Genomic DNA, 14,193 nt, shown 5'->3' with positions numbered 1-14,193 from the left:
CAGATAGATAAATAAATGCATGAATACATACATACATACATACATACATACATACATACATACATACATACATACATACATGGAAAAGAAAAATAGCCTGGAGAGAGACCAGCATTAATTCATATGTTTCATGTGTTGAAGGCTTGATTCCAAGTTGATGGCACTATGGATAAATGGTGGAACCTTTAGGACATAGTGCCTAATGGAGGAAGTTAGGCTTTTGGAGGCATACCTTTAAAGGAGATCTCTCCTCTCCTCTCCTCTCCTCTCCTCTCCTCTCCTCTCCTCTCCTCTCCTCTCCTCTCCTCTTCTCTTCTCTCTCTCTCTCTCTCTCTCTCTCTCTCTCTCTCTCTCTCTCTCTCTCTCCATATATACATGTGTGTCCTATCTCTCTCTCTCTCTCCCTCTGCCCCTTCTCCCTTTCTCTCTCCTCGACTCTTAGTATTGTCTTCCTCCTCCTTCTGCTCCTCCTCCTCTTCTTCATCTTTCCCCTTTTCCACATGGCAAGCATCTTTGTCCCACTCTACTTCCTGCCATGATGTTCTGCTTCACATCAGGTCCCAAAAAACGGGGCCAAATGACCATGGACTGAAACCATGAACCAAAATCAACCTTTTTTCCATTTAAATATTTTGTCACAGCAATGGAAACCTAATACATTCTGCAAATACATACTCGTTCTTTCCTTACTTGGGTTCATTAAAATTTATAAAACTGAGATGAGCGTAAAACATACTTAATTAGCATACTGAAACCTTCAGCCCCACCAAAAACCATAGTAATAATGAAAGATGTAAAATTATATTAAGAATGGTTGCAGGCTAGGTGTGATGGCACACACATGTAATCCCTTTAATCCTAGCACTTGGGAAGCAGAGACAAGAGGATCTCTGTAAGTTCAAGGCCAGCCTGGTCTATATAATGAATTCTAGGATAGTTAGGGCTAGCTAGAGAAAGCCTGCCTCCAAAAAAGGTTGCAAACAATATATTCATCAGTCTTTAATATATACACAGCAGGTCAAAGATGGAAAAGGGAGAGAAGAGCAGCATCCCCATATGTCATTGAAAATCAGTTGGTATAGATTTGTGGTACTGTGATGTAATAAGAAATACACATGTGGCCTCTCCCCTGGATCCTGGAACACTACTCCTAAAGCCCTTAAAGTCTCTTAAGTTGTACGTGACTTTTTGTGTGTTAATAAGATGACTGATGATTGAGGGATCCTGGATTGCCTTACGATGAGAACTGATTGCCTAGGAAATCAACCTCATTATTAGCATAGTGAAAACTTCAATCCCACTCTTTACAAGTCAGCTTTCTTGGGAAAAGAAAAGGGTTAAAGGTTAAGGTGATCATCAATAGCCAAAGATGTAATGAGCCATTCCTATGTACCGAAGCCTCCATAAAACCTCAGACAGGCAGGATTCCGGGCATTTCAAGATAGTTGAACAAGTGAGCTTCCTGAAGCAAGCAGGGCCTAGGGAAAAACATCACAGAAGCTGTACACTTCATAAATAAATGGCTCCATGCATATCTTCCATCTGGCTGTTATCTGCATCTTTGACTTTATAATAAACCAATAAACAAGCATTTATCCGAGTACTGAGCTATGTGGCAACTTAATCAAGCCTAAGGGTATGATCTTGGGAGCTCTCAATTTCAAGCTGGTTGGTCAGAAATGGGTAAAACAGTCTGGAGACTGCAACTGGCATTGCAAAGTGGTAATGGCGGTCAGTGATGGAGAACGAAGCCCTTGACCTGGAGGATCAAATGCTATTTTCAGGTACAACAGGTCAGAATTGAATCAAATCAGACACTCAGCTGGCACTCACACCCTGGAAAATTGGTTGCTTGGTGTGTGAGGAGAAATCCCACATATCTGATATCAGAAGTGTTGTGGGGAGTGTGTGAAGAGCAGGCAAAACACTTTGGGTTTTTTCCCTTTATCTAGTAGTATATAAAGTAGATTCTGGCAAGTGGAAATATATGGATGATTCCCAACTTCTGATGAGTTGACTTACAATTTTTGAATTTACAATGATGAAAAAGTGATATGCATTTAGTAGAAACCAAATATTGAATTTTTATCTTTTCCTGGGATAGTAATACGCAATATAATATGCCCTTGCTATGCTGGGCAGTGGCAATGAACCACAGCTCCCATTAACCACATAATCGTGAGAGTGAACAGCCTACACTCAACAGTATGCTGTGTTGTTAAGCTATGATGTTTGGTACCTTGATATATTAAATTCACTTTAAATTTGTGACATTTTCAACTGATCATGGATTTATCATTTGTTAAGGAACATGTACATTAACCAGTAAAAAATAACTAAAAGAGTAATAAAAACAATCGAAGCAATTAAAGTATACCATTAGAAAATGTTCCCTTAATGCAGTTGTTCTCAACTTGTGGGTCATGACACCTTTGGGGGTCAAAAGACTCTTTCACAGGAGTCGCCTTAGACAATGGTCTTAGAAAACAGATATTTACATTATGATTCATAACAGCAGCAAAATTAACAATCATGAAGTAGCAATGAAAATAATGTTATGGTTGGGAGTCACTACAACAGGAGAAACCATACTAAAGGGTCACAGCATTAGGAAGCTTGAGAACCTTAGTGTAAAAACAAAAAGTAAGTAAAGGGAGCAGACGAACCAGAAGGACATTTATGAAAATAACAAGTAAAATGACAGGCATAAAGTCAACTATATAATAATATTAAGTGCCACTGGATTAAGCAATCCAACTAAAAGCTATATATTTATCAAAACTCTATAGGAAATATAATTTAGACTTAAAGATAGAAGGAGTTTGAAAATAAAAGGTTAAAAACCACTCATCATGCAAAGAAAAATCGAGTGATTATATCGGGCCAAATATACTTTTTAAAATGTTAACTGAGAGACTGAAGATATGGCTCAGCAGTTAAGAGCATTTAGTACTTTTGCAGAGGAACTGGATTCAGTTCCTAGCACCCCCATGGCAGCCCATAACCATCTATAACTCCAGTTCCAGGGGATCTGAGGCCCTCCTCTGGCCTCCCTGGACACTGGGAATGCACATGGTACACATACATACATGCATGTAAAACACTAATACGTGTAAAAATAAATAATTTTCTAAAAATAAATATTAATTGAGATAAAGAGGTAAGTTTTACGTAGCTGGAGTTTTTTTTGTTTCCACTTGGCTCCTGCAGCCGCTCAGACCCAAGTAAACACACAGAGACTTATATTACTTATAAACTGTATGGCCGTGGCAGGCTTCTCACTAGCTAGCTCTTACATCTTAAATTAACCCATTTCTATAAATCTATACCTTGCCATGTGGCTTGTGGCTTACCAGTATCTTTTCATCTTACTTCTCATGGCAGCGGCAGCTGGCAACATCTCCTGACTCAGCCTTCCCCTTCCCAGAATTCTCCTCTCTCCTTATCCCATCTATACTATACTTCCTGCCTGGCTACTGGCCAATCAGCACTTTATTTGTCAATCAATCAGAACAACACATTCACAGCATACAGAAAGACATCCCCAACAATTTTATAATGATACCAAATGGTGAAATATGGAATTATTTTCCCTGAGACCAGTAACAATAAATGATATTTGATTTCATCACTTTCATTCAACATTGACATGGGATTCATGTCAATCACTTTGAGAAAGAAGTCATCCAAATAGGAAAGGAAGGGAAAATGATCCCTGTACATTGATAACATGACCTTATATATGAAAAAATCCTAATGTATACACACTAAAAATTAAAATTAGTAAATGAATTCAGCAAAGTTGCAGAATATATGATCAACACACAAAATACATTTTTACACACTAACAATGGACAAACTAAAAAGAAAATTAAGAAAAATCCATTTATAATACCATAAAAGGATTTCGATATTTAGAAATAAATTGAACCAAGGATATAAAAGCTTATAGCCTGCTTGGAAATCACAAAACACTGCTACAAAAAAGGTAATGGAGACAAATAAATGGAAAGATATTCCATGTTCATAGATTGGAAAATTTAACATTAAGATATCACTATTACCCAAAGTGACCTACGGCTTCATTATAATCTCTATCAAAATCCCAATGCCTCATCTTAGTTCTAAAATTCATAACAAGTTACAAGGGACTCTAACTAGCTAAACAATGAAGAAAAGGAATAGCAAAGCAAGAAAAGTAACTTTCTGATACCAAGATGTACTACAAAGCCCCAGTAATCAAAATTAGCATAATAATACAAACATAGGGTAATGAAATATAAAATTCAGAGTTCATAGACAAACCTTTATATTTGTTCTGGGTTATGGGTCAGTGGTAAATAGCTTTCTTACTATGCACAGGGCACTATTTTCAACCCTCAATACTACACACCTAGATATGAGAAAAAAATAATTGAAATGTGCAGTTATATTGTGATAAACTTATGCTGTTTTACTCTCCTTTCCAAGATGTGAATCATTGCTTTGTTCAGTGTTTCCGTGCTGTATATACTATCCACTAATTGAGTCCCTTAATAGTTATTTCATGACCAGATTGACTATTTCAGAATCATAGTGCTTGGTTTTGATTAACACTTATTTTACTTAATAATAGTCCCCAAGTACTAGAGTAGTGATACTTTCGATTTGGATATGCCAAAGAAAAGTGATAAAGTGCTTCCTTTAAGTGAAAAGACGGAAGTTCTGGACTTAAGGAAACAAGAACAATGAAGTATTCTGAAGCTGATAAGATCTGTGGTAAGAATGAGTCTCTACCCATGAAATTACAAAGAAGGAAAAAGAAATTTGTGTTAGTTTTGCTGTCACACTTCAAACTACAAAAACTATAGGCACAGCATGACAAGTGCTTGGTCAAGATAGAGAAAGGAATTGAATTCGTGGTTTGGTATTATCCCAGTTTTCAAGCATCCACTGCAGGCTTACAATTCATCCCTCAGGGATGCAGAAGGAATGACTGTAATTACATCATTAAACTTTTACGCCACAATTTATAAGGGCTTAATGGGATAAATTAAAATTTCACCCTCTCTTACAAAATTTGGACTCACCAAAAATGTAGCTCTATTGTCTGGTGGCTAAGATATCCTAGTGAATCTCTGTGTAACTCTACACAGGTAAGTATGGCCTGAAAGGAAAGCCCTTGCTAGACTCAGACCACTACTGCTGCCACTGACAGTCAACAGTCAATGAGTGTGACATTCCTTCCAAAGGTGAAAATATTTAGGTTATAATTAACTGTAGGGCTGAGGCTGCAGCTCACTACTAGATCACTAGCCTACTACATGGCAAGGCCCTGGGTTCAAACCCCAACAGTCCATTGTGATAAAGAAGGTATGGCAGAATTCATGGCTATGGGAGTATGTTGTAGAGATTCCTCACATCCCAGGAGATCAGAAAAGCAGAAAGCAGCTGCAACCAGGAGCTAGGCTATACATAACCTTGAAAGGCCTGCCCCTAGCAACCTATTACCACTAGCTAGACTCCACCTCCTAAAGCTTCCATTGCCCCTCAAAAGAGCACCTCTGCCTGGGGAACAAGCACTCAAAACACAAGCATGTAAAATCATGTATATATGACAGGAAAGTAGAAGTGGAAATGTCTAACAGGAAGGTGGGTGGGATGGGGAGTGGCAGTGAGGGGCATGGATGGGGATGTATTCTCAACACATAGTATTTACTTTTATAAAATCTTTAAAAATAAGTTCATTTTTAAAATTGACTTTATAAAGGACATTTCAGATTCGAGCAATAACAGCTATGATGGAGCTCTAGAAATAAACCTGTATTTTCATTCTTAAAAAGCACGTTACATTGTAGGACTATAGCTCGGTAGATCACTAGCCTACCATGTCATGAGGCCCTAGGCTTGATATCATGCACCTCCAAAGCCTTTTTTCCAAGTTACATCTACTACAAAGGTTATCATTTGGGAATGAACTTCCAGGAATTACTCCCTGTCTGGTCATCAAACTATGCAATATACAGCGGACAAACTGACAACTGAGTAACTATCAACTTTGATCACCAGTTAGAAAGATTGTTAGCTATTATGAATATAGTCACTGCCTGTGATGCCAAAGTGTTCTGTGCATAAATACAAATTACGCTTGTTTCTGCAGATTTTAAAACAGGGTTGGGGGATAAAGAGATGGCTCAGTGAATACAAGCATGTATTGTTTTTGAAGGGGACCCAAGTTCAGTTCCCAGTACCAACACTGGACAGCTCACATCTGCCTCTCTCCAGCTCCAGAGGATTTGAAGCCTTCTTCTGGGCCCCATGGGCACACACTCATGAGCATATAGCCACACAAAAAGGCACACATATACATAATTAAAAATATAATAAATCTTTAAAAAGATAGAGACAATGTGTTCATGGTGGAATTCCCATGGGAAATGACTGCCTTGAGACAGGAAAGGTTAGGTGAGGTCCTTATGGCTTATGCAGAATGAATTCTTTTTGCTTTGACTGGATGTGAGATTTACTACTGAACATGATCTGTGTGGTATAGGAGATCACTGTGGAAGACCTCACGAGTGCAGGACCTGCCACTTGTCCATGGTACTGCAATTGGGGATATATTTGACCCCACAGCCATCAGGAGTGAGCCGCTTCTCAGCTACTATGTCTTTACATTCATCAGCAGTAAACTTGGTAAAGCCCCACGTCTTTGAGATGTGGATCTTCTGGTGGCCAGGGAGCTTGAACTTGGCTCTACACATAGCCTCAATCACATATTTCTTATTCTGCAGCTTGGTGCAGATGGACATGATGACCTGGCCAGTGTGCCCTGGAGCTGCCCAAAAGGCATACACGTATCTATGTGAAACCTGTCTGGCCCAGAACAGGACATCTTGTTGATGCAGATGACATGGGAAGGGTGGAGCCTTACTTGGATATGAAAGTCATCCTTGCCACAACTCTTTACCATGTATTTGTTGGCACAAGTTCAAGTGGCCATCCAGGGCTTTGGAGGAGAGTTGCTCATAATTATTTGACACCATGTGGACACAAAGTAGGAATTCATCAACGTTTGCCTTCTTCTGCCCCAAGTCAAAGATGCAGATCTTGGCATCAGTAATGCCCTGGCAGAAGTAAGACTCTAAGTTTTGTTCTTACAGTACCGGCAATACCAGGCTGGGTGGCAGTGGCTCATGATGACAAGAGGATCTTGAGTGGTATACCCAAGTGTTTTTTTTGTTTTGTTTTGTTTTGTTTTGTTTTCGTTTTTCGAGACAGGGTTTCTCTGTGTAGCTTTGCGCCTTTCCTGGAACTCACTTGGTAGTCCAGGCTGGCCTCGAACTCACAGAGATCCACCTGGCTCTGCCTCCCGAGTGCTGGGATTAAAGGCATGCGCCACCACCGCCCGGCTAAGTGTTTTTTTATTAATTAAATTTATTCATTTATTTTACATCTTATCCAAAGTTTCCCCTCCCCCCTCTCCTCTCATTCCCTCCCCCCACCCCTCCCCCACCTCACCCCCACCCACTCCTCCTCTTCTGTTTCTGTTCAGAAAGGAACAGGCCTCCCATGGGTATCAACAAAGCATGGCATATCAAGTTGAGGTAGGACTAAGATCCTCCCCTTTTATTAAAGCTGGACAAGGCAACCCAGAACAAGGACTGGGTTTCCAAAAGCCAGCCAAAGTGTTAGGGACAGCCCCTGCTTGTAGCTAGAGTTTTCCTGCCTGGCCCACAGTCAGGACAAATCTCTGTCACCTGCCAGTCCCACAGCCACTCAGACCCAACCAAGTAAACACAGAGACTTATATTGCTTATAAACTGTATGGCCGTGGCAGGCTTCTTGCTAACGGTTCTTATATCTTAAATTAATCCATTTCTATAAATCTATACCTTGCCACGTGGCTCGTGGCTTACCGGCGTCTTCACATGGTGCTTGTCATGGCGGCAGCTGGCAGTGTCTCTCCCACTCAGCCTTCCACTTCCCAGAATTCTCCTCTTTGTCCCACCTATACTTCCTGCCTGGCCACTGGCCAATCAGTGTTTTATTTATACAGAATGATATCCACAGCACCTGCTCCCACTGCTAGGAGTCTCAAAAGTAGGCCAAGCTATACAACTGTCACACATATCTAGAGGGCCAAAGTCACTCTCATGCAGGTTCCCTGGCTGTCGGTCCAGACTCTGTGAGCTTCTATGAGCCCAGGTTAGTTGTTTTTGTAGGTTCTCTTGTGATGACCTTGACCCCCCTAGCTCCTACAATCCTTTCTCCCTCTCTTCCGAAGGATTCCCTGAGCTCTGCCCAATGCTTGGCTGTAGATCTCTGCATCTGTTTCCATCAGTTACTGGATGAAGGCTCTCTCATAACAACTGGGGTAGGCACCAATCTAGCGTCTCTGGGGCTGTGTATTTTAGGCATGGTTATCCTTTACAGCTAATATCCACTTATCAGTGAGTACATACCACATTTGTCCTTCTGAGTCTGGGTTACCTCACTTAGGATGATTTTTTCTAGTTCCATCCATTTGCCTGCAAATTTCATGATGTCATTGTTTTTAACAGCTGAGTAACAATCCATTGTGTAGATGTATCACATTTTCTTTATCTGAGAATAAGTTATTTCCAAGCATGATTACCATCCACGTAATCTTAGTAGGGAGATCCAATATCTTTGGGTACAAAACATATTTTATAATTGTGCTAAGGTAATTACAATGGCAACAGCATGCCTGGTGGATTAAACATTGGTCCACAGGGCAGATATGAGCTATGTGAGAAATAGGTACCAGTGTAGGCATAAAAACCCAAAGAGCCAGGAAGGCTCGGGGGAAGGATTGTTGTGAGTTTGAGGTCAGTCTAGTCTGTAGAGTGGTGTAAGGACAGCCTGAGCTCCAGAGTAAGACCTTTTCTCAAAAAAAGACAAACTGAGTCATTATTTTTCATTTATTTAAATTTATTTTAAGTGATCCATAAAAACAAAATTTGTACATATTAATGGGATACCAGATGATATTTCAGTACATGTACACATTGTGTAATATTTAAATCATTTATCCTTTTCCTCATTATTACTTCTTCATAGTAAAAACTTAACAAAATATTTTCTTCTAATTTCTTATGTATAGAACACTAACGATGATCTACAGACACCCTACTATGTAATAGCACAGCAGAACTTTCTTATCTAAGTAACTATAACTTGTGACCCTGTTCAACCTTTTCTCACTCAGTCATCTCTCCCCAAATTTTGGTAACAAGCACTCTACTCTCAACCTGCACGAGATCAGTTGTCACCAGATTCCACATAGTAGAAGTCATACAGTGTATGTGTATCTGTGGCTGGCATGTTTCATTCATTTAACATAATCTCCAGTCTCATCCAATTTAGTCACAAATTCATCCCTTTGCATGGCTGAATAGTATCCCATTGTATAAATGTACTATGCTTTCTTTATACATTCATCACTTGACATACACTTTGGCTGTTTCTATTTCTTAATTATTGAGAATACTGCTTCAATGAACATGGGAGTGCAGATGTCTCTTCAGCATATTTTCATTCTCTCTGCTTAAATACTCAGTAGTGTGACTGCTAGAGCAAAGTGAATTTCCTTTTAATGAATGGCATTCACAAGAAAATGGTGAATTAAGTGGATTAGAAGAGTAGAAGAGTCACTCTTCCAGAAGACAGGAAAAGGAAAGGAAAGAATCAGCCTGGAAAGATAGTAAGGCTTTAGCCACCTGGGCCAGACAGATTCCTTGAATCAAGCTGGACAGTGTTAGGACTTACAGCTGGGCAAAGGCTTGTATCCTGAACAAACAGGGTCTTTAGACCAATTTAAAACAGTTGAAGCCTGACCCAGATATGAATCAATAGCCCTTCGCGATAGGCAATGACATATCAACACTTGTGGAATTCCTCTAAACCTCCAAACTTCTAAGTTCTCTGAAGGTCAAAACCATTTACATTAATATGCAGTGCTTGTTCTCACTCCAAGAATGGAGTAAAGGAAGTTGCACCTGATTTCACAGCAGAGAAGTAGAAATAATTCTAAACTACACCTTTAGATTTGCCATAAGAAACCCACCCTGCCCAGAGTGCTGCTGCACACCTTCAATCTCACTACTTTGGAGGCAGAAGCAGGTGGATCTCTGTGAGTTCGAGGCCAGCCTGGTCTGCATAGTGAGCACCAGGCTAGCCAGGGCTCTATAGTGAAATGCTATCTCAAAACAAAAAGTAATAATAATAAAGAAAAGAAACAGGCCCTGCCACATAACACATATGGAAAAAGTCTCAGAAAAAGCCGGTGGATTGATAGAAGATGACTACTTTTGTCATTACAATTATGTGCCTCCTCAATCCATATTGAAGTTCTAATCCCCAGTACCTCAAAATGTGACTATATTGGAGCTAGGGCTTTTAAGGAAGTGATTTGGTTAAAACAAGGCCATTAAATGGGCCCTAATACAATCCGACCGCAGTCATACAAAGAGAAAATCTGAACATACAAAGGAACACCAAGGACATACATACAGGTGGAAGACCATGGGAAGTCAAGTCAAAGAGAGGCCTCTGCAAAGTACACAAACATATCAACACTTTGATCTTGGACCTGTGGCCTCCAAAACTATTTCTGTTGTTAAAACCATGCAGTCTGGTATTTTTTTACAACAGCTCAAATAAACTAATATACTGACTTGGAACCTGGACATGAACAAATCTGGCTGAACTGTGATATTACCTTTTCCTAAGAACATCTGGCACATGGTTAGGAGTCAATTATTTGGGGAGAGTATATAATGGTTATCTTAGTGTCCTGTGGAATAAAACAACTATGTTATCTCTGTGTGATATGGTGGGAAGTGAGCATTGCTGGTGAATTCAAGTACATTAAATAGGTCACAGAAAGCATTAATAATTATATGTATTGAGCAATTTAAGTTTCAAGATGCAATATCAATGGAAAATGACACGCCGGGCAATAGTGGCGCATGCCTTTAATCCCAGCACTTGAGAGGCAGAGGCAGGCAGATCTCTGTGAATTCGAGGCCAGCCTGGTCTCCAAAGTGAGTTCCAGGAAAGGCGCAAAGCTACACAGAGAAACCCTGTCTCAAAAAACCAAATAAAATAAAATAAAAAAAAATAAAAAAATAAAAAATAAAACAAAAGTTCAAATAATGGTAGACAAAGGGAAAAATAATCAGATTAAAATAAAAATATTGAGGTGTATATAATGGCTTTATAAGATGGATTAACTGCTTCAAGTCTATTTATATTTTACATGGAATCCTCTAAATGTTGGATATACTCATGCTATTATTTCTATAATTTATCTGCTATATTAAATGTAAATGCTCAGAAAAATACAACAGCCTTCCTTTAAGGGAGACTGGGCTGGCCAAGTGTGGTGGTATATGCCTTTAGTCCCAGCACTGTAAGTTTCAGGACAGCCTTGTCTACACAGTAAATTTCAGGACAGCCAGAGCTACATAATAGAGAGACCCTGTCTCAAAAAGAGAGAGGGGGAAGGGACTGGACCAATGTCCCAGAGAGTGGACTTAGTGGAAAGAGTTGACACAAATGTTATCAAGACATAAAATAGAATCATGAATAACACTCAATCCAAAAGAAGGTGAAAATGAGGAAAAAGTAAATCAATAATTACATGACCTGAAAATTATCTCAACACTGCAACAAAAAGCAGACTGACTGTCAAACTGAACTTTTTAAAAAGCAGGACACAGCCCTACAGCTGCTTATAAGAAATTCAGATGAAACATAAACATGTTCAAAGTAAAGCTAGTCAAAAGAAAGCTGGGATCATTAGTATCATCAGCTAAAACAGATTTCAGCACAGAGTATTAACAGGTACAAAATGGAACATTTCCGAATGGCAAAGGGTCACATTATCAAGAGACTACAACAATTCTAACAGTCTGCACCTAACAAGAGTGCTCCAAATGAGGAAGCAAACCCTTCAGAGAACTGAAAGAAGACACAAATACAACACTGTAGTCTGAGCTTTCAATATCTTTCCAATAATCAACAGAACAAGTAGACAGAAAAATTAGGAGTGAAGGAGTAGAAAACTTGAACAGCTTTATCAACCAACTGAACCTGACATTCATAGCAAACAATACAGGATCTGCATACATTCCAAGTAAGCATGGAAGATTTACCAAAGGACAATAGTTTATGGACAAGATCCTATGTCAAAAACCCTCGTAAATTAAAAGGATTCAAATCACAACAATTATATTCTCTCACCATAATGGAATTAAATTAAGAAATAATATCAAAGAAAAATATGGAAAAAATGGCATGAATATTGCAATTAGTTGACTATTCTAAAAGACCCTGGGTTGAAGACAAAAAGAGAAAATATTTTTACCTGAATGAAAATGAAAACATATAAAAAAAATAGCTAAATCTTTATAGGAAGTTTTATATCATTAAATGCTCATATTATAAAAAGGAGAAATGTTGGAAATCAAGACATTGAATCAGAAACTGGAGGGGTGGGGACCAGCAATCTGTAGCCCTCTAAGTAATTATGATGCATGTCATACTTTGAGAATCACTGCTATATGTTATTTGCATGTCATTTTTGCTGTAGCCTTTATTCTTCAATAAAGAACCTACACAATTTAGACTGCTCCGAAGTTCATGTCACTAAAGTCAATCTTACTTTCAGTGGTCTGTTAATCTTATGTTGACTTTAGAAAATAGAATCCTGCAAGTGGTTAACCCTGTAAGTAAGAATTTGTTTGCTAAAACATTCCAAAATTCAGAGACCAGAGTTATATCTGCAGGGGTGTAGGGTACAGGTATCAGTGGGGAATATGACCTTATTGAATAATTCCTACTGTTTATACTGGGCTTCCCATGTGGGAATCAAATCATGTTTTTAATCATGTTCATTGCTGAAAAGCAGCAGACATTTGGATCTAAATGGTTAATGATATAAAAAGAATTTGTTTAAGATGAGCATGCTGGTTGTAAGCCTTTCATCCCAGAACTCAATGAGGGTGATGAGTTAAGGTCAGAGTTGACTACACAGAAAGTTCAAAGCCAGCCTCGACTACAGAAGATCATGTTTCAAAACAAAAAAGAATTTGCTTGAAATATGGTTTTATACCTACAGTTGAACGTGAAATTATCTCATGTTCTGGAAAGCACTTCAAACAAAATACTGCAGCCCAAAGAAGCACCAATTCCATTCAGCTGCAGCAACTCTCAGGTTGGCAGGCCAAAAAAAAAAAATATTTGGGAGGTAAAATCTGGCTTAGTTACTTAAGCTACCCTCCAACTCAAAATCCTCCTACCTCAACTTCCTCAATGCCAGAGTTACAGGAATGCACTACCACGCCCAAATTAGTGAACATCATCTTTCCGACTGATTCAATGTAATAATAATGTCAACAGATCTGGTCCATCTGAATTTGCAGCTCACATCATTCCTAGGGACACCTAACAAACAAATATAAATAAAACTTTCAGCTGGGCAAGGTGGTGAACACCTTTAATCCCCAGCACTCAAGAGGCGGGAGGATCTCTGTGAGTTCCAGGCCAGCCTGATCTACATAGGAAATCGCAGGCCAGCCAGGGCTATACAGTGAGACCCTATCTTTAAAACAATTCAGTAAGAACTTGAAGGCAACATTCTGCCATGGAAGAACTGTTAGATGAATTTTAATTTTATTATATGATAGTCCTCAAACTAAAGTAGGTGGGCATGGTGGTGTACACCTTTAATCCCACTCTGGAGGCAGAGGCAGGCCTCTAAGTTCAAGGCCCGCCTGGTCTACAAGAGCAAGTTCCAGGACAGCCAGGGTTACAGAGAGAAACCCTGTCTCAAACAAACAACAACAACAACAGAAGTAAAAGTATGGCGGATAAAATCCGGTCAATCTACTCAAAGGTGCTTTCCTCCTCTGAGCCTCACGGATCTTTTCAGCTTTAGTTCTTCCTAAGAGAACCTTCTGCTCTTTCTTATGCTTTTGAACAGAGTCCCACAGAAGCTGGCTGTGGGGCCTGGAGAGTGTAATTCATCCAGCCACCACAGTTAGAAGTTTTAATATCAATGTAAAATGGGATCAGGGTTTTATAAGCACATTTCAAAAGTGCAAAGATTGAGTCTAAGATTGTTTCTCTCCCTTTCAGAAGCTTAAATATGAGCATATACAAACTTTATATATTTTTAAAGAACAT

At 39.2% G+C, this 14,193-nt stretch overlaps 1 pseudogene; it reads right to left on the bottom strand.

Annotated features, from left to right (window-relative positions):
• Positions 1–6,551: 6,551 nt before the first annotated feature.
• On the bottom strand, positions 6,552–7,177 carry LOC131900053 (large ribosomal subunit protein uL16-like; annotated as a pseudogene).
• Positions 7,178–14,193: the final 7,016 nt, after the last annotated feature.

Source organism: Peromyscus eremicus, chromosome X (genome assembly GCF_949786415.1).
Source record: "Peromyscus eremicus chromosome X, PerEre_H2_v1, whole genome shotgun sequence".
Lineage (NCBI taxonomy): Eukaryota > Metazoa > Chordata > Mammalia > Rodentia > Cricetidae > Peromyscus > Peromyscus eremicus.
This window is presented reverse-complemented; position numbering and strand designations above follow the sequence as displayed.